General features: G+C 41.9%; 1 protein-coding gene across 3 annotated transcripts in view; it reads right to left on the bottom strand.

Moving 5' to 3' along the window:
* SFMBT2 (Scm like with four mbt domains 2) overlaps positions 1–20,220 on the bottom strand; it is a 288,295-nt gene extending 268,075 nt beyond the window's left edge. For 2 of the 3 annotated variants that reach the window (XM_064369048.1, XM_021670606.2), the window contains exons 1-3: positions 19,910–20,220; positions 8,174–8,222; positions 1,680–1,827 (exon numbers count right to left, since the gene is read on the bottom strand). The gene's annotated coding sequence lies outside the window, so the exon portion shown is untranslated. Of the gene's footprint in view, positions 1–1,679; positions 1,828–8,173; positions 8,223–13,087; positions 13,106–19,909 lie in introns of those variants that run through there. The other variant, XM_064369044.1, reaches the window with a different exon arrangement.

Genomic DNA, 20,220 nt, shown 5'->3' on the forward strand with positions numbered 1-20,220 from the left:
TTAAATTCATAATTATTTATTTAAAGAGAATGATCATGCCCTATTGTATTAATACACTAGGTGCATTATGAAACATCCAAAAAATGGGGGAAGGAAATTTTAAAGGACCAGAGAAAAATAAGCTTAATGGACACTCCCAAGTTTCCCCCACATCGTTTAATTGAATCAGAAATCCCATTTTTAAAAACCATTTGATCCAGTGAAAAGGAAGGACGACTTAATAAAAACATCCTGTGTGTTTGATAGGAGAGGCTTTTCCATTGTATTTCTTGCCAAACAATCAAACAAGCCAAGAACACGGAACAGCTCCCCAAGAAGCTTCCCTATTTCTGTCCTGAGATGAATTTAAACCAGGCTTGCTGCTACAAGCTCACTTTCTGTGGCAGAGAAAGCTGTCTTGGTTTCCTGGCTTTGTCCCTCGGTGGATGGCTTCTCCACTGGGTGGGGCTGGGGACAGGCTCAGCAGAGCCTTCACTTCGGTGGCTTTGCAGCAGCCGTTTCTAAGGAGCTGGTGCCTGTGCCCGTGCAGAATGCCATCTCTTCCTTTCCCCACGATTTGTCTCTGCCTAATTGAACTCCCGCTGGCTGTGTTTCAGCACAGTCCTGTTTTGCTGACTGATAAATGGTCGTTCACTTTCCAGTTCCAGAACTTGACTAACCCCTGGAATGAACCACGGTTCATCTTCACCGTGTCCCCAGTGCAGAGCCTTGCAAATCAGACGATTGATGGTATTCACAGCAAATTGGCTGTTAGGCAGTGACGTGCAGGAACCCCCCAGACACAGATGCAGAATGGCTTTTCTGACAATGCCATGGCCTATCCCAGACTTACTGGGGAACCTTATTTGAAGTTTAGCAAAAGCTATAAGAAAGTCCAAATTCTTTTTCTTAAAAGTTCAGGAGTTCTAAATTATTAACCCAGTGAACCCATCAGATAAATATTTCTGCAACTAAATGAATGAGATGAAATTTGAAACAAAATATATAGAGGCACCTATCTATCCACACGTCATGTGGGAAAATCAGAAACATGTATTTAATGCATGTCTCTGACCTTCTATACCTCCAGTCATCAAAGTAACCAAAGCTTATAGAACCAGCAATTCCATGGATGATCAAAACCCATCCTAGCTGGACACCTTTGAGAAAGTGAATTAACATTAGGATTGTGGTACAAAGATAGGAATCTAAGTAAGTCTAAAATGTGGAATGTGCTGCTTATGTTTAATTTTGTTTCGTATTTTCCTTTTTCTTTTTTTTTTTTTTTTGAGATGAAGTCTCACTCTATCACCCAGGCTGGAGTGCAATGGCAGGATCTCAGCTCACTGCAACCTCCGCCTCCCGGTTTCAATTATTCTCCTGTGTCAGCCTCCTGTGTAGCTGGGATTACAGGTGCGCACCACCTCACCCAGCTAATTTTTGTGTATATATATATATATATTTTTTTTTTTTTTTTCAGTAGAGACGGGGTTTCACCCTGCTGGCCAGGCTGGTCTCAAATGCCTGACCTCGTGATCTGCCCACCTCGACCTCCCAAAGTGCTGGGATTACAAGCGTGAGTCACCGCGCCCGCCCTTTTTTCCTTTTTTCTCTTCTAATTAGGTGATTTTGCCGAATAAACACCCTTAGCCATCAGTCAACATTTTACAAATGAAACCCAGCAAGGAAAAGGAACTCACCGAAGGCCAGTGCTCATTAATGAGGAAGCGGAAACAACAGAACACAGGCTCGGTTCTCTGGGCCTCGCTCCTTGACTTCGGAAGCACTGTTCTGGTTTACACAGGACAAGACATCCTTTTTCCTTCTAGAACAACAGCTCGGCCCCATCTGAAAGTAAAAGTTCATTGACACTTTTTCAAAGGTTTCACAAGTCTTAGCTTTTTTGTTGACTTCAGCAAAATAAGTAGTTATCTGGCCAACTTTAAGACTGAGGTTTGCTAAATTTATCAGCATTCTGAGGTTATCAGAAGACTCTGCATATCTCATGGATACTGTCAATAAATTCACAGTTTCATTTGCTTGTTGATTTCGCACACGCTTTTCCTATGTGAAATGCTTTGTAACAGGCTCAGTACGAATATTCAAAGGCAGTGTGATATGGTCTGCCATGAATATAAGTCAGTGAGTAACAAACATTGCTAAATGTCCTATTCTGTGACCTAGAGATAACCTACTCCCTTTATTTAGGAAAATCATGTGACCCTTGACTTTTTTTTTGTAGGACAGGGTCTCACTCTCTTGTCCTGGCTGAAGTGCAGTGGCATAATCTCTGCTCACTGTAGCCTCAATTTTCTGGGCTCAAGTGATCCTCCCATCTCAGCCTCTTGAGTAGCTGGGACCACAGGAGCATATCACCACTCCCAGCCTTTTTTGTTTTGTTTTGTAGAGACAGCATCTTATTATGTTGCCCATGCTGGTCTCAAACTCCTAGACTCAACTGATCCACCCACCTCAGGCTTCCAAAGTGCTAAGATTACAGGCATGAGCCATCACACCTGGCTGGTCCTTGATTTTTTAAAAATTCAAGTAATAATACCACTTAAAATGAAAAGCAAATCCCCTTCATCTCAGAATCCTAGTCCCACTCCTCAGCAGTTCCTGGTGTACCTTCCAGATAGTATCCCTGCAGACACACAACATAGATCTGCTTTTCAATACAAATGGGGACATATAAGTCATATTATTCTATGTATATGTCACCTCGACAATCTTTCTGTATCAGCACACACAGCTCTATTCATTTCCTGCCAGTTCTGGAGTATTCCACTGGAATGATGTGCTCTACATTTTAACCAGCCCTTGATTATGGATATTCATGTTATTTTCAGTATCTGTTCTTGCCATGGCAAACAGTGCGGCAGTGGCTTTGCTTTTACATACATCTTTATGTGCATTTTCAGCATTTTTGCAGAATAAATTCCTAAAACTGAAATTGCTGGGTCAAAGGGTGTATTCATTTTCTAATTTTGTTAGATATCACCAAATAACACTCTGTCTTAACATGAAACAAACACGTGCAAGGAAGCTGTGCTAATTTACACTCTCATCTACCGTGTGTGCGTGTGCTGGTTCCTCATGCACTTGCTAGCACCTAACTTTGTCAAGGTGACTGGTTAAAAAAAACCATGTCTCGGTTCCATTTGTAGTTCTTAATTGTCAGCATGTTTGAGCATCTTTTCATCCTGGAATTCTGTATATAATGATTTTTATGTTACCTACCTGCCTTTGTTCATTTTTTTATTATTTACAAAAATATCTTAATAAGTTTTATAAGGTAATCTTTATCCTTTGTGTTGCAATTTTTTTCTCAGTTCGTCCTGTGGCTTTAATATATTGTACCATGTTCAAGTTTAAGGTATGTATATATTATTTATTTATTTATTATTTTTTGAGATGGGAGGGTCTCACTGTTGCTGAGGCTGGAGTGCAGTGGCGTGATCTCAGCTCACTGCAACCTCCGCCTTCTGGGTTCAAGTGATTCCCCTGCCTCAGCCTCCAGAGTAGCTGGGACTGCAGGAGTGTGCCACCACGCCCAGCTAATTTTTGCATTTTTACCATGTTGGCCATACTAGTCTCAAACTCCTAACCTCAAGTGATCCACCCACCTTGGCCTTCCAAAGTGCTGGGATTAAAGGACATGAGTCACTGCACCTGACCAAGTTTAAGATAAATATATATATCTATAACATGTACATATAGAGAGAGAAAGGGATAAAAAAGATAAAGATTGATTAAATTATTTTTCTTATGGCTTCTGAGGCTTGTGTCTTGCTCAAAAAGGACTTTTTTTTTTGTTCTAAGATTACTCTTTTAAAATCTGCCATATTTTCTTCTAGTGATTTTATGGGGTTTTTTTTAAGTTTAAATGTTTGGTTCAGATTTTCACTTCGGAAGGGCATGAAAGCGTTTTGTTCCCATGGTAACGTCAAGGAAAACTCAGAAAAACTAGAAATTATACTTTCCCATGGGGCTAACAAAGATCAGGAGTCAAAAGAAGACTTAATGAACTGAATTTTGGAAACATGAGCCCTTCGTTGGCAAAGAGAAACCCAGGACAGCTTCCGTTCCTCTTCCATTCCTGACAAGAGTTTCTAATCTAGGCATGTAAGGGTTGGCCTAGGCAGACATTTGCAAGGAGGAGAAAAAATCAGCTGAACTATACATGACAGTGCAGCCTGGATGTGTAGAGTTCAATATAAGAGTATCCTAACTGCAAAAACAAGTTAGGCCAATCACTTTCACATCACCACCACTATGCTCAAACTTTGACAAAAAAAGTGTCAGTGAAGAAAGGGCAAAGATGCAGGGCAAAACTACAAAGACCCATGTACTTTCACAATGCTTGGATTCCAAGAATATTCAAAGGGAATGTTATGTGGTCTGAAAGGACTTTTTGTTCTAAGATTATTTTTTAAAAAGATGCCATATTTTCTTCTAGTGATTTTATGGTTTTTAAGTTTAAATGTTTGGTTCAGACTTTCACTTCAGAAGGGCATAAAAGCCTTTTGTTCCCATGGTAATGTCAAGAAAAACTCGAAAAAAATAAAAATTATACTTTCCTGGGGGCTAACAATGATCATGAATACAAGTCTGTGAGTAATATACATTGCTAATGTCCTATTTCATAACATAGTGATAACCTACTCTTTTTATTTATGAAACTCACATGGGTCCTTGACTTTTTTTTTTTTTTTTTGGAGGACAGGGTCTCATTCTGTTGCCCAGGCTGGAATGCAGTGGCACAATCACAGCTCACTGTAGCCTCAACCTCCTGGGCTCAAGTGATTCTCCCACCTCAGCCTCTTTTGTAACTGGGAATCCAAAGTAAGTTAAAAATAGCTAAAATGGAAGCTCATCCACTCAAATATTGGTAATATCTAAAAGATAGTAGTAGTATGAGAGTGAGGGTTGATCTAAGCATAAGAGATCTCAATCTAATTAAAGATTCAGCCAATTCGACTCTAAAAGGAATATGAATAATTAGTCCTCCTCCCTGTTAGACAGAGGGAAAGAGCTTATGTTCTCTTTGGAAAAACATCAAAACATTATTATATTTCAATCTTCATTGTATTTTTATATGCATATCTTAGGTATAATAAAAAATTATGAGGCATGTAGAGATATAATACATACTCACTGATAACTAAAAGAACACATAGTCAATAGAAGCAGACCCATAGTTAAACCCAGTTACTGGAACTAGCAGCAAGATTATTTAAGCAATTATTATATACATTTTAAACAAATTTATAGAAAAATGTGGATCTAATGGGTAAGAGATAGGGATATGTCAGATGAGAAAAGAGAACTCTAAAAAAAAGACAAAGTGGAAATTCTAGGATGATAAAATGCAATGTCTGTGATAAAACATTCACTGGATGACATTAACAGCAGTTTGAATTTTCAAAAGAAAGCATTAGCAAACCTGAACACAGGTCAATAGAAACTATTCAACTAAGTTAGAGTTTGAAAAAAAATAGTAAAAACAATGTGGTGTCAATAATGAGATTAACAACTGACTTCCTATCAGAAATAATGCAAGTCAGAAGACAATGAAATGATAACTTTAAATTATTAAGAGAAAAAACCACTATCAACCTAGAATTCTATATACAGTAGTCGCCCTTTGTCTATGGTTTTGCTTTCCAAGGTTTCAGATACCCAAGGTCACTGCAGTCTGAAGTTATGAAATGGAAAATTCCAGAAATAAACAATCCATAGGTTTTAAATCATGTGCTGTTCTAAGTAGTGGGAAGAAATTTCACACTGTCCTGCTCCTTCCTGCCTAGGATGTGAGTCATCCTTTTGTCTAGCATATTTACAGTCTATGATACCTGCCTGCTAGTCACTTAGTAGCTCTCTTGGTTATCAGATTTAAAAAATAACAGTGCTTGTAGGGTTCGGTACTATCTGTGGTTTCAGGCATCCACTGGGGGTCTTGGAATGTATCCTCCACAGATAAAGGACAACTACCTTTCAGAGGCAGCAGATGGGCAAACCAGATATAAAAGAAACAAAGTCACAGTGTGGCAATCATGCATAGGGAGTGACAGATGTCCAATTCCGAGGGCACAAAAAGATGTCTGGTCCCCAGAGTTCCTGATAGGTCATTAATGCTGGTGGTGTGTCCTGATGATAAGAAGCCATTGTTCTTTCTTCTGTTAAGCAGTGGCTGTGGCTGCTTAGCTACTGATATACTTTCTTGATTCCTCTATTTTCTGTTCTTTTTCTTTTAAATGACAAGTCATTACCTGAAATAAGAGAAAGTCTCTATGTCTCGCAACCAGAAAGAGCCAACAATATAATTCCTTTAGACAGGATGGCTTCTCTCCTAAGATTTTGGGACATTTCACAAACATTTAATATTAAAAAAGAGAGAAGACAACTAGACAGCTCAACAGAGGAAAAGAGTGCCAATGGCTTCCCAGGATCCTGGACCTCCAGGCATGTAAATTTTCACAAATTCTCTCCGGTGATAATGCAAAGAGAGAATGAAATACCACCCACTGGTTGATAAAAATTGAAGAACAGATTGTTGGCTTTGATGAGACAGTCCACATTTTTAATGTAGAACAGTCCACATTTTTAATGTAGAATGTAGACAGGTGTCCTGGGTGAAAGTCAACAGAGGGAAATTGAGAAAAGGACAGTAAGGGGTTTTTCACTTGTTTCTGCGTTCTAAGCTGAGGTAAGTTCATGAGAGTCTTTTCTAAATTGCCATAATTATAATAACCTGTCCCCTGGTAGTCATCATTTAGCAGTGTGTTTTTTCTATAGCTTGTGTTCAACAAATAGCAATGTAGCTATTACTGGGAATACTTACCATAGGATATTCTGCCCACCAGCCACTCTGCAGGGGTGAGGTGTCATCAGTCATTTTCAGGGAAATGCTTTTGTTTTTTTTTCGAGACAGGGTTTCACTCTGTCACCCAGGCTGGAGTGTAGTGGCACCATCTCGGCTCACTGCAACCTCCACTTCCCAAGTTCAAGCCATTCTTCTGTCTCAGCCTCCTGAGTAGCTGGAATTGCAGGTGCCTGCCACCATACCTGGCTAATTTTTGTAGTTTTAGTAGGGATGCAGTTTCACCATCTTGGCCAGGCTGGTCTTGAACTCCTGACCTCAGGTGATCTGCCCACCTTGGCTTCCCAAAGTGCTGGGATTACAGGTGTAAGCCATCATGCCTGGCCTCAGGGCAATGCTTTTTAAAATGTTGTTTAGACTCTACCCTCTGCCAAGAGATGATCTAAAGATGGACACCCATCCTTCGGCTTTTAAACCTTCCTTTCACATACACAATACTTAAGTCCAAGGTTATAGTAGCTCTGCTTCTCTGGGTCTCCCTTGGCCCTTTCTCCTCTCTGCACCCGCTTTGTCCTTAAGGCCAGCACCTCTCAAGGTTGCAAGATAGATAAGGCATTTCCAGGCATTATGTTTAGACACAGCAATGTTCAGAAGAAGAGTTTTTGTCACCTGGCCATTCCTAAGCTAGTCACCATCAAGGAGAATTGGATTATTCAGACAAACTAGAATCTACTGCATGGAGCTAGGGACAGGCTAGCCTCTCTCAAGAGGCTTGGTTGTGTGGAAGAGAATATATTTCTCAATAAACTGGGTTCTGTTAGGAAGGAGGAAGAGTTCATGGATGTTAGGCAATTTAGGGTATCCTGCCCAAGTTAAATTTTCCAATGGCTGATATCATTGCTTTTTAACAAATCACAGTTTGTTTAGTTTCATCATCATCAATTTCATTTACGGTGGATTGTTTGGCTAAGCCCACCATGTGTAGTGAAGCATATCTTCACCAGCAATACTTTGAACTGTAATTTCCAATAACTAAACTTAAAGACTGTGAACACTGCGAACCAAGAACAGATTATCCGCATCTCATCACCAAAGCGGATGAAGTCGCCATCCTCACCACCATCGCCAATATCCCTAAACCTGTGTCCATAATGATCCTTGTTGTTCATAGAGTTTTTCCTTAAGAAGGAGAGGAAGAAAAAGCAAGTTGTGTGTGCTTATGAGATATGATACTCTATCCAAGAGGGCTGAGCTCAGAAAGGATCGAGAATCTCTGCTTTGGATGGGAATTCCTATTAGCATTTTCCATTCTTCTTTGCCATAATGAGGAAAGATAATGAATAAAGATTTCTTAGCATCATGGGTGCTTACCTCAGTCTTAGGGCGGCAGACACTCAGCTCCTCCTCATTAGTCTCTTGTCTAAAATTAAAAGAAATAAGATCACTTTACTCAATTGACCTTCTCCTACTTCTTGTACAAAGTAAAAAGATCAAGACTTGGGAATTAAAAATACAACTTCTCTGGCTGGAGTAATTGCAAGCTAATTACTGCTATCATTAGGCATTAAATTAAAATATCAGCACTTAAATTGTACACGCTACAAAGTTCAGGCCCTCATCACATCTTACTTAGATCACTTCAATTGCTTCTAACCTGATCTCCCTGACTTCTCCAATTCATCTTTCACAACATTCCCAAGGGGTCTTTCAAAAACACAAATCTGATAGTGTCACTTTCTTGCCTATAATTTTTTTTAAGAGACAGAGTCTCACTCTGTCTCCCAGGCTGGAGAATCACTTGAACCCAATCTCTGCCTTCTGGGTTCAAGAGATTCTCCTGCATCAGCCTCCTGAGTAGCTGGGATTACACACTCCTGCCACCGCACCAGGCTAATTTTTGTATTTTTAGTAAAGATGGGGTTTCGCCATGTTGGCCAGGCTGGTCTTGAACTCCTGACCTCAAGTGATCCACCCACCTCAGGCTTTCAAAGTGCTGGGATTACAGGGGTGAGTCACTGCACCCAGCCTGCCTATAATTCTTAAAAAGCTTTCTACAAGATGAGTGGGCACACATACCCATCTTATTCTGGCCTCTGCCTGTCTCTCCAACCTCATCTCTCACCCCAGTCCCCAGCAAAATTCTACCGGGTGCTGCAGTCTTAGGACTCCCTTCTTGCAGTGTCCAGAACATGTGTGTGCTTCCTGGCTTCCAGCCTTTGTGCACCTCACTCCTTCTACCTGGAATGTCCTTTCTCCTTTATTCTTCTGCTAAATTCCCATTTATGCTTCAAAATTCCCTCCAAACACACCATTGTCTTTAAAAATCTGTTTTTACTCTACCAGGAAATTAGTTGTCTATCTTTGATGCTTTATTTATTCATAGTGTTTAAGATGGTGAGTTTCTAAGTCAAACTGTCCAGGTTGAAAGTCAGGTTCCACCACTTACTGGCTATGTGGCCTTGTCAAGAACTATGCAGAGTTTGATATTCTATTTCACACACAAGCTATCTAGTTCGCTGTTACTGTTTCATAGGTGCTGGCAGAAGGCACGGAACTCCTGGGTCAGAGACAAAGGACTTTGCTAATCATGACCAAAGCAGTAGACAGAGCTGCACGATTGCTGGTTCCCTGTGCCCCCAAGTCTTATGATGGAGATGCAGACAGCTCCTCGTGGATACCTGTGCACAAGGCCGGTCACCTTACAGGAGAGGAACCCGGAGCTTGAGCTTGGGAAATCACCACTTTTATAATAAGTGGAATAAAAAGACTTCCCTGTGGAGAAAGGGGAACATTTATACACTGTTGGTGGGAATGTAAATTAGTACAACCTCTGTGGCAGTTTCTCAAAGAACTAAAAACAGAGCTACCATTCAACCTGGCAATCTCACCACTGGGTATCTACCCAAAGGAAAATAAATTGTTATATCAAAAAGTCAGTTTCTCTCATATGTGTATCACAGCACTATTCACAATAGCAAAGGTATGGAATCAACCTAAGTCCATGGATGAATGAATGAATTATAAATACCAATCAGTAATAGACGGGATAAGGAAAATGTGGCATAATTCACACCATTGAATACTATGCAGCCATAAAAAAATAATGAGATAATGTCCTCTGCAGGGACATGGCTGGAGCTGGAGGCCATTACTCTTAGCAAACTGATGCAGGAACAGAAAATCACATACTGCATGTTCTTACTTATAAGCAGGAGCTAAGAGATGAGACATGGACACAAAGAGGGTAACAACAGACACTGGGGCCTATTGGAGGGTGGAAGGCTGGAGGAGGAGAGGATCAGGAAAAATAACTAATGGATATTAGATGTAATGAAATAATCTGTACCATAAACTCCCATAACACAAATTTACCTATGTAACAAAGCTGCACATGTACCCCTGAACTTAAAAGTAAAAAAAAAGAAAAGAAAAGAAAAGAAAATGTGGTACATATACACAATGGAATACTATGCAGCCATAAAAAAGAATAAGATCATGTCTTTTGAAGCAATGTGGATGGAGCTGAAGGCCATTGTCCTAGGTGAAGTAACTAAGCATCAGAAAGTCAAATATTGAATGCTATCACTTGTAAGTAGGAGCTAAACAAAGGGTACACATGAGTACACAAAGGTAAATAATATATTGAGGACCCCAAGAGAGGCGGGCAGGATGGGGGATGAGGGTTGAAAAATTACCTGTTGGGTACAGTGTTCACTATTTGGGTGATGGGTACACTAGAAACTCAAACCTTGCATTAAATAATATATCCATGTAACAAACCTGCACACATACCCCTGAATCTATAAAAATAAAATTTTTAAAGGTGAAACAAAACCTTCTCTTTGTCCAGGGGGGAAATGCTACATCATCCTTCAAAGTTGCCTGCTGCAACCCGGAGACACAGCTCAGGTAAAGGGCCATCAGGCAGGCACACCCACAGGGTGAGGAAGAGACACTCAGGGCCACGGTGGATCGTCTCTCCGGGAGCCCTGGACCTACTACTGAACTTCTTGCTACCTCAGTTTCCTTGGGTCTTAAGTTGGGCTAATCATAGTACCTGCATCATAGAGGCTTTGTAAGGGTTGAAAGGATTAACCTAGAGTAAGTGATAAGGGCCAGCTATTACTATCAATCCTCCACTCTGCCCCTCCCTACCTTCCACATATTTTATTTGTCGCTTTTACTCTATTTCACAGTAAATAAATAATAGAGATGGGGTTTCACTATGTTGCGAAGGCTGGTCTCAGACTCCTGGGCTCAGAGGATCTTCCCCTCTAGCCTCCCAAATGCAGGGTGCAGGAGTAACAGATGTGAGCCACGACACCTGACCATAAGGTTCATTTACAGTTTTTTTTCCTACTGCCCAACAGCTCCTTGAAGCATATTCATCCCTGCATCTCAGACACCAGTACAGGGTAGATAATTATTACATTTTGATGAAAAGAGTAAATGAAAGTCTTCCTGTATATCAATCACTGTGATCTGACTAGAGTCTCCGTATACTTTTGATCAAATTTCGTGACTCCAAACTCTTCAATGCTTTGGTGAAAAAAAAAATCATTCTCTTTTAGGTAGTGCTGTTTCCTTTTCTTTCTTTTTTTGGGACAGAGTCTTACTCTGCAGCCCAGACTGCAGTGCAGTGGTGCAATCTGGGCTCACTGCAACCTTCACCTCCCAGGTTCAAGCGATTCTTCTGCCTCAGCCTCCCGAGTAGCTGGGATTACAGGTGCCTACCATGAAGGTGGGCTAATTTTTGTATTTTTAGTAGAGATGGGGTTTTGCCATGTGGGCCAGGCTGGTTTCAAGCTCCTGACCTCAGGTGATCAACCCACCTCGGCCTCCCAAAGTGCTGGGATTACAGGCGTGAGCCACCATGCCCGGCCTAGGTAGTGCTCTTTTCAATGCAATAACATGAAATGGCAATTTATTAATACAGGAAGATTAAGTAGTTCCTCTAGGAAAGTTACTTGGTCTCACCTGTTTCCATTTCTATGGAATGGAATGGGAACTATAATAGTGCCTGCCCTATAGTGAGGTTGGAAGAAATAAATGAGTTAACGTATATAAAATGTTTAGAAGAGCACTTAGCACGTGCTAAATCTATGTCAGCTCTTTATTCCTCATTGGATCTCATAACCTCCTGTTGAGTGACAGGAAATCATTGCAGATTTTGGTCATCTGCGACACCTAAAAGACAGAAACTTAGTTTCCACTATTATTGCTCTAATTCAGAAAACAGTGACTCTGGAGATAGAAATCCAGTGGGTCCTTGTTTTATCAACAGTTACTCAGAACAATCCAGGTGAACACATGGCAGGCATTCTTGTGGGCTGGCTGGACCTAATGGGCTTCCTCTGACCAGATAGAAGCCGCCAGGAGAGGTGACCCAATGTCTAACATAAATTCTGACCTGTGACCAGTAAATCAGTAAATCTCAGAAAAACAAACACATAAATACATAAAGGAAGAATAAAAAAGTCCCCGAAACCATTTAACATGCCCATTGTTTCACATACCTGATAGGAAACCATCATTTAGTCTTTTTTCTGAAATAAATGAGGCTGTGGATAGACAACTCTTTCTGTAATAGTCTCCAATTCTTTCAGCTGAGTTTTCTGAAATCATCGTCCTTCACTCTACTTCTTTGATTGTCCAAACCTCGCTGAAACAAGACTTTCCTGTTCTTTGGCCCTGTGCGATGTTTTGTTAGCTAGAAAATGCAGCCTTCTAACCGGTATGCACTTTACTGGTCTCCAGTGTCTATTAAACAGCCGAAAGCCCCTCTCACCCGAGAAACATTAGAACTTAGAAATGCTTATGGCCTGCGGGTGAGACGAGATTGACTACAGGTCTGCGATTTCTCTGGATTTCACAACAAGACCTGTGTTGTTTCTTCTACCCCAGCCTACCTATAACAGGATTTCACCCACAGCTGCTGCCAGCATTCACTCACCTCTGACGATACACACCTGCCTGGCCCACGAGAGAGCCACAGCACTAATGCGCTGCTTTTCCAAGATGGGAGAAAGATAATGCAAAGATTGATAGAAACAGGAGTTCAACAAGACAACAAAATGCTCAGAAGAGCAAATCCTACTTCCAGTTCTAATTGCACCTGGCCTTGTTACATGCATGTAGCTTCTTACGCTGGCATGTGTGTTGTGTATGTATATATATGTGTAAAAATATATACTCTTTTAAAAATATTTAACAATCATGGACTATGATAACAAAAGAGACTATTATTTTTCAGATCAAGAGGCTATCATGTCCCAAATCACATACTCTGTTGAGAGTGGGTCCAGAATTCAGTCTTGGTTGTTCTGACTCTCAGGTCAAAGCACGTGCTACAGGGTACCATGGTGTCTCTCCCGTGTGCCTCAGTATGAACAATTTGCACCTGAAATCAGTTACATAAAAACTCATTTTCTAATCAATATAGTATCCAGTAAGTAACAGATGTGTCCAGAGCTCCATGTGTTCAGACACAGCAACAGGGAGCCCCTCAGGGTACCGCTACAGGCTCCCCAACTTTCTTCTCTTCTTGAGCACGTGGAAAGGCCAGACTTCCCATGCAGTTAGCTAGGGACTCATGAATGAGTTTTGGGAAATGGAATATGTGTCTAAGTGGCATCCTCACTGCCAGACTGGGCCACACAATATCCTACGTTGTATCCCTATCCTTTAAATGACTTTAGCCCAAATCCTTCCACAACCTCTTTTCTCTAAGAAGCAGAGGACCCCAAGATAGGAGAACATAGACAAAATTTGAGGTAGAGCTGTCCTGTAAAATTGCGGGACCTGCAAAGCAGTTTATACGAGCAAAAAAGAAAATGTTATGATGTAAGCCACTGCAACTTTGGAGGTTTGTTTTGTTTTGAGACAGAGTTTCGGTCTGTTGCCCAGGCTGGAGTCCAGTGGCACGATCTTGGCTCGCTGCAACATCTGCCTCCTGGGTTCAAGCGATCCTCCTGCCTCAGCCTCCTGAGTAGCTGGGATTATAGGTGCCTGCCACCATGCTTGGCTAATTTTTGTATTTTTAGTAGAGATGGGGTTTCACCATGTTGACCAACTGGTCTCGAATTCCTGATCTCAAGCGATCCGCCCACCTCGGCCTTCCAAAGTGCTGGCATTATAGGTGTGAGCCACTGCACCCAGCCTTTAGAGGTATTTATTACAGCAGCGTCTCTAATTCACGTCCCTTTAGTTCACTGGAGAGGTCTCCTGAAGCTTCAGTCTGTGGCTGAAGGCCCTTCTCAAGGACTAGGTCTCTCCCTGTGGAGGGTTCTCCATTTACCACGGTCATGGTTTCACTCACCTGACAGGCAATCATCACTCAGTGTTGTTGTTGTTTTTCTGAAATAAACAAAGCTTTGGAGTGATGCCTATTTCTATTATGATATCAAACTCTTATATATCATAAGTCTTTCTCTGGTTATAACGGATTGCTTATCCTGCTCATGGGACAGACAGGAAGTGCTAAGGAATTAATGCCTTTAGGACCAGCCCCCAATCAACAAAGGATGTCTCCCCTACTGTGGGGAGACACTTGTCAGATACTCTCTGCATATTTGCTCCGCAGCAGGACTGTGCCTAGTTGCCCAGAGTGGTAGCCCTCTCTTCCTTGCTTTCCTTCCTTCCCACTTCCTTCCCACTCCTTCACTGTACTTGCCAGGATCGCTTTCCAAATAAACGACTTAAAACAAACCCTTGCCATAGTGCCCTGCTATTGCAAGAGGCCAGATCCACAGAAGGAAGTTAGCATTCATTTCGCTCAATGGGAAGAATGTAGTTGAATGAATAACGTGGGCAGCCTAATATTTTTAGGCTTGTGAATTCCAGTTCTGTTCATGGTTCTGGTGCATGAACCAGCACATCAGGGCCATCTTACTTACTCAATATTTGAGGGAACTGGTAGGGAATGAGTCATAATCTGGAGACTATTTGCAAATGCTAAATGTCATTTTTAAATTAATAAACAAAAACTACAGCCTTTAAAGAGTGTTTTGTGGTTAAAAGCAAAGCTTGTTCAGCATATTAAACCTGGAAAACAGAGACAAACCCGAAGAGAAAAATAAAATGTCCTCATTATCCCATGGCAGTTTTAAAATTTTAAGTGTACAGGCTTTCGGTGCTTTTCTCCCTCATGTATATATATTTTAGCAAAATGAGATCACGTTGTATAAATAGTATTATCACTTGATTTGCATTTACCAAGAAACAGATGTGAGGCTTTCAGTGGTACTCCAGATACCTTTTAGAAAGTGCTCTAATTCATCAGTCTGCAGGATATAAACCAAGTTCTCATATCCATGTTGTACTTTATTCCATCCCAGGACCACTTGATATACTAAAATAAAAATATGCAAAGGTCAAAATGGATTTATATTTATTTAGAAAACTCAATGAGATCAGGGATTTTCCTTTTTCCACTTTGTTATAGCCAGAGTTTAGAACAATGCTTCACACAATATGCATTCAATAAATATTTATCAGATAAATACACGAAGCAACAAAGCAGCTAACACCATTTTACTGACTGACATGAAGCCAAAATCAGTGTCCAATAGCAAGCACTGTTATGAGCATCGGTTTTCTGGGATGGTTGCTTACTGCATTTTCTCTACTTTATTCCCTTAGCCATGGGAATGTAGGAATGGGATTTTCCTTACATCAACAGCGATCAAAACTTGCCATTCCATAGCAACCTAACACCCCAGAACCGAGGTGAGGTTTCCCAAGGGCGAGGCACAGCTCATTCCTATTGCTGGAACTCTCCCTTCTCTACAATATCATGTTCTCGTAAATCATTCACACCAAGTTCCATTTGTCAAGATAATTGGGAGCATTTTATAATGCTGTAACCTAGATTTTATCATGAAGACTCTCCCTGTTTCCAATTTGCAGTCTTCAGGAATGTGACATGTGCCTGCCACTCAGCGGGACCATGGACCCTTCGTCAATGGACTCACAGTGTCACTGACCTTTATAATCCTAGGCCATCCGAGGCACTGGACACAGAGCCTCAGGCCGCCCCTCAGTTCTCTCCTGCAAGTCCAGACAAGGTCTTTGTGGTTTATGTTGCATAGATTCCTACCTCTTGGGGGCTTTTAAAACTTGGCGTGGTATTGAAATAACCTTAGGGATCTATCTCTGTGACCAACTAAATGCAATTGTCACCATTTTGGTTATTTGGTGACTTTAGATGTCACCTGGCTGAGCTGGCTCCCCATTGAAAATGGGACTCTGCCTTTTCAGGGACATGGATGAAGCTGGAAACCATCATTCTCAGTAAACTGACACAAGAAAGGAAAACCAAACACCGCATGTTCTCACTCATAAGTGGGTGTTGACCAATGAGAACACATGGACACAGGGAGGGGAACATCACATACCAGGGCCTGGGGGGTGGGGAGCTAAGGGAGGGATAGCGGGGGTGAGGGGATAGGGGAGGGATAGCATTAGGAGAAACACCTAATGTAGATGATGGGGGGATGGATGCAGCAAACCACCATGGCATGTGTATACCTATGTAACAATCCTGCAAGATCAGCAAATATACCCCAGAACTTAAAGTATAATTTAAAAAAATAAAGAAAATGGGACTCTGATATAATGAAAATGCTTTCGTTGGAATTTCAGCTTCAAGGACAAGTGGGAAAACTTAGCTTTGGTGAACGGGCGGCGCAAGTGCAATATCCCATAGCAGTGGTGTGTTCCAGACTTTGACCACCCTCCAGGCTGGGTGGGCAGACGTGACAGGTGGGCCAGCCAGGCCTTCCTCTACTACAGTATGTCCTCCCACTTTTAGGTGGTATCTTCCATTTCTTTTCAGAAAAACTCGCTCCACGGAATGAACTGGATGATAGTACCATGGGGAAGGGCAAAGAGAGCCTATTAGCCGCCTTGTTAACAATAAAATCCCTTTCCAGCCACTTCTGTAGCTCTAAGGAGCCATCACAAGGCCTTGAATGTAGTGGACACTCATTCACAGCAAATGAAACTGAAGAGAATAAGCCATCGATTGCTGTATCATCATAGTTGCCTTTTTATTGTTTTGGAATAAAAGTAGCCCAGTAGACACCCCTGAAGAAACAAACAACAAAAAAAGGAATGACTCTCTTACCTAAGACAGTCAGGAAAAAGATATTCTGGCCAAGTGCGGTGCCTCATGCCTGTAAACCCAGCACTTTAGGAGGCGGAGATGATGGGCTCGCTTGAGCCCAGGAGTTCAAGAACAGGCTGGACAACATGGTGGGACTCTGTCTCTATGACAAAGTAAAAAATATTAGCCAGGTATGGCAGTGCACACCTGTAGTCCCAGCTACTTAAGAGGCCAAGATGGGAGGATCGCTTGAGTCCAGGAGCTTGAGGTTACAGTGAGTTATGATCATGCCACTGCACTCCAGCCTGGGTGACAGGGAGAGACCCAGTCTCAAAAAGGAAAGAAGGAATGGAGGGAGGGAGGGAGGGAGGAAAGGAAGGAAGGGGAGGGAGGAAGGAAGGAAGGAAGGAAGGAAAGAAGGAAGGAAGGAGAGGAAGGGAGGGGAGGAAGGAAGGAAGGGGAGGAAGGAAGGGGAGGAAGGAAGGAGAGGAAGGAAGGAAGGAAGGGAAGGAAGGAAGGAAGGACAGAAGGGAGGGAAGGAAGGAAGGAAGGGGAGGAAGGAAGGAAGGAAAGAAGGAAGGAAGGAGAGGAAGGGAGGAGAGGAAGGAAGGAAGGGGAGGAAGGAAGGGGAGGAAGGAAGGAGAGGAAGGAAGGAAGGAAGGGAAGGAAGGAAGGAAGGACAGAAGGGAGGGAAGGAAGGAAGGAAGGAAGGGAAGGAAGGAAGGAAGGGGAGGAAGGAAGGAAGGGAAGGAAGGGGAGGAAGGAAGGAAGGAAGGGGAGGAACGAAGGAAGGAAGTGGAGGAAGGAAGGAAGGAAGGGGAGGGAGGAAGGAAGGAAGGAAGGAAAAACCAGATGTTCTTAGTAATTACACATAGAACACATTGATATAATTAGGTATAGCATTCCATGTGGATGATTAATTTGTAATAATTAGAACTTGGAGCCCTGGGTTGAGTGACACACCGCCAGCAGCGTGGGTGCTGGGGAGAGCAGAGACAGGAGGCGGAACAGACAGCAGGGGAGTAAGACCCGTGGGCAGAGACACAGCAGACCCTGAAGTATCCCGTGCCTCAGTTTCCTCCTGCTTACAAGAAGCTTAGATAATTGCAGAGGCATTGTCAGGTTCTAAAATGTTTTGAGGAAGCTAAACACAGTAAAATGTTACACAGAGACATTTAGAGACTAGGAAGGATAAGCAAGAAACCACTTTAATAAGACATTTCATCGACTGGGCATGGTGGCTCTTGCCTGTAATCCCAGCACTTTGGGAGGCTGAGGCGGGCGGATCACAAGGTCAAAAGATTGAGATCATCCTGGCCAACACTGTGAAACCCCGTCTCTACTAAAAATACAAAAATTAGCTGGGTGTGGTTGAGCCTGCCTATAGTCCCAGCTATTCAGGAGACTGAGGCAGGAAAATTGCTTGAACCTGAGAGGCAGACGTTGCAGTGAGCTGAGATCACGCCACTGCACTCCAGCCTGGTGACAGGGCAAGACTCAGTCTCAAAAAATAAAAATAAAAAATACATTTCATCAAAAAATCTTCCATTTGATATCACAATTTAGGATAAGTAGCTGACATAGATAAAATACCAGAAAATAGAAGATGATTTCCATTGTCCTACCAAGCAGAATAGCATTTTTTTTTTTGAGATGGAGTTTTGCTCCTGTTGCCCAGGCAACCTTATATTTATAGTTGGGTAATGTTAGAAAAATGTGCTAAGACAATCCAATGGGGGAAAGAAGAGTTTTTTCAACAAATGATTCTGGGACAACTGGGTATCTTGATACAAAAAAAAAAAAAAAAAGGTATTTGAACCCCTGCTTCTCACTATCTATAACAATTAACTCAAAAGGAATCAAAGACCTAAAGGTAGGAGCTAAAACTGTAAAACTGAGAAAGATACAACAACATAAGTCTCCGTGACCTGAAGGGTTAGGCAATAGTTTCGTTTTCACCAGAAATGGTCTGGTTGACCTTAAAAGAGCCTGCTTCACACAGCGTTAAAGATCTGTTTCACACTTCACACATCGCTCTTGCAATAGGTAAGGCTGCCTATGCTAGCCTTGTAACACAACTCATGCTGCAGCTGAAATGTGTGTACACCTGCTTAGACGGTGTGAACACACATGCACACATACAGCGTGGTTGCAGCCACTCACAAAGCCTGAATCAGTCTCTTCAAATCCTACATGTGCTTCGGCTTATATAGTCACTGGGAACAGCAACCTCTCGGGGTAAGTCAGGAACAGTACAGTCATGCTGATCCTGAAACTGTTTCAAATATAGCCTGGAGTAACTTAATACTTTTATAAACAGAAATGAAACTGGGTTTAAATAACAACCCAAACCAGATGGCACAAATGTCCTGTTCTCTTCAGAAACTGAAAGAGGAACAAAAGAGAGACTCCTTCCCAAGGGAGCAGGTGCAGCAGCTGGGGGCCGTCGGGGCTTTCCCTGAGTGCTGCAGGCACTCTACAGTCTGGGAGCATGTGTTGGGTAGAGCTGCTCAGAATGCTCATTCTCCGATTTTAAGCAATTAGTATGGCTGTGACAGCAGCAATGCAGAATTCTCAACACAATTCTACTTCCTAGCTGTAGTATTTGCTGAAATGTGCAACATGTTACATAAATCAACTAAAATTTGTTGAGCGTTTACTGTGAGCCAGACACTATTGTAACAGTATTACCTGTATTAACTTATTTAATCCTTACAACAATCTTTTGAGATGGATTCATTTTTATCAAAAATGTACATTGAAATGCAAGCAAGTTAAGTAATATGCCCAATTTGTAAAGCTTCTCATCAGAGTTTGGATTCAGGTCATCTGACTCCATAAGCCAGGTGTGTAGACCTTACTCTCTTTTGCTAAACTGCCAAAATTATAAAAAACTGCAAAATGAAATCATCCATTCCTGGGTGTATTTCTTTTCTATTGTCACTGTAACAAACTGCCAAAAATTTAGTGACTTTTAAAATAACACAAATTTATTTACTTACAGTTTTGAAGACCAGAGGTTGGGGCTAAAATCAAAGTATCGGCAGAGCTTCACTCCTTCTTGAGGCTCCAGAGGAAAAGCTATTTCTTTCCCTTTTGCAGCTTCTAAAGGCCACCTGCATTTGTTAGCTGGTGCCCCTCCTCCAACCTCGAAGCTCATCACTACACCCTCTAATTTTGTCGTCACATCTCCTTTCTCACCCCGACTCTCCCGCCATTCTCTTATCGGGACCCTTGTGATGACATTGCATCCCACTGAATAATCTGCAATAATCTCCCCATATCAAGTTCCTTAACTCAATCACATGTGCAA

Source organism: Aotus nancymaae, unplaced genomic scaffold (genome assembly GCF_030222135.1).
Source record: "Aotus nancymaae isolate 86718 unplaced genomic scaffold, 86718_ANA_hifiasm-v0.15.2.pri h1tg000083l, whole genome shotgun sequence".
NCBI lineage: Eukaryota > Metazoa > Chordata > Mammalia > Primates > Aotidae > Aotus > Aotus nancymaae.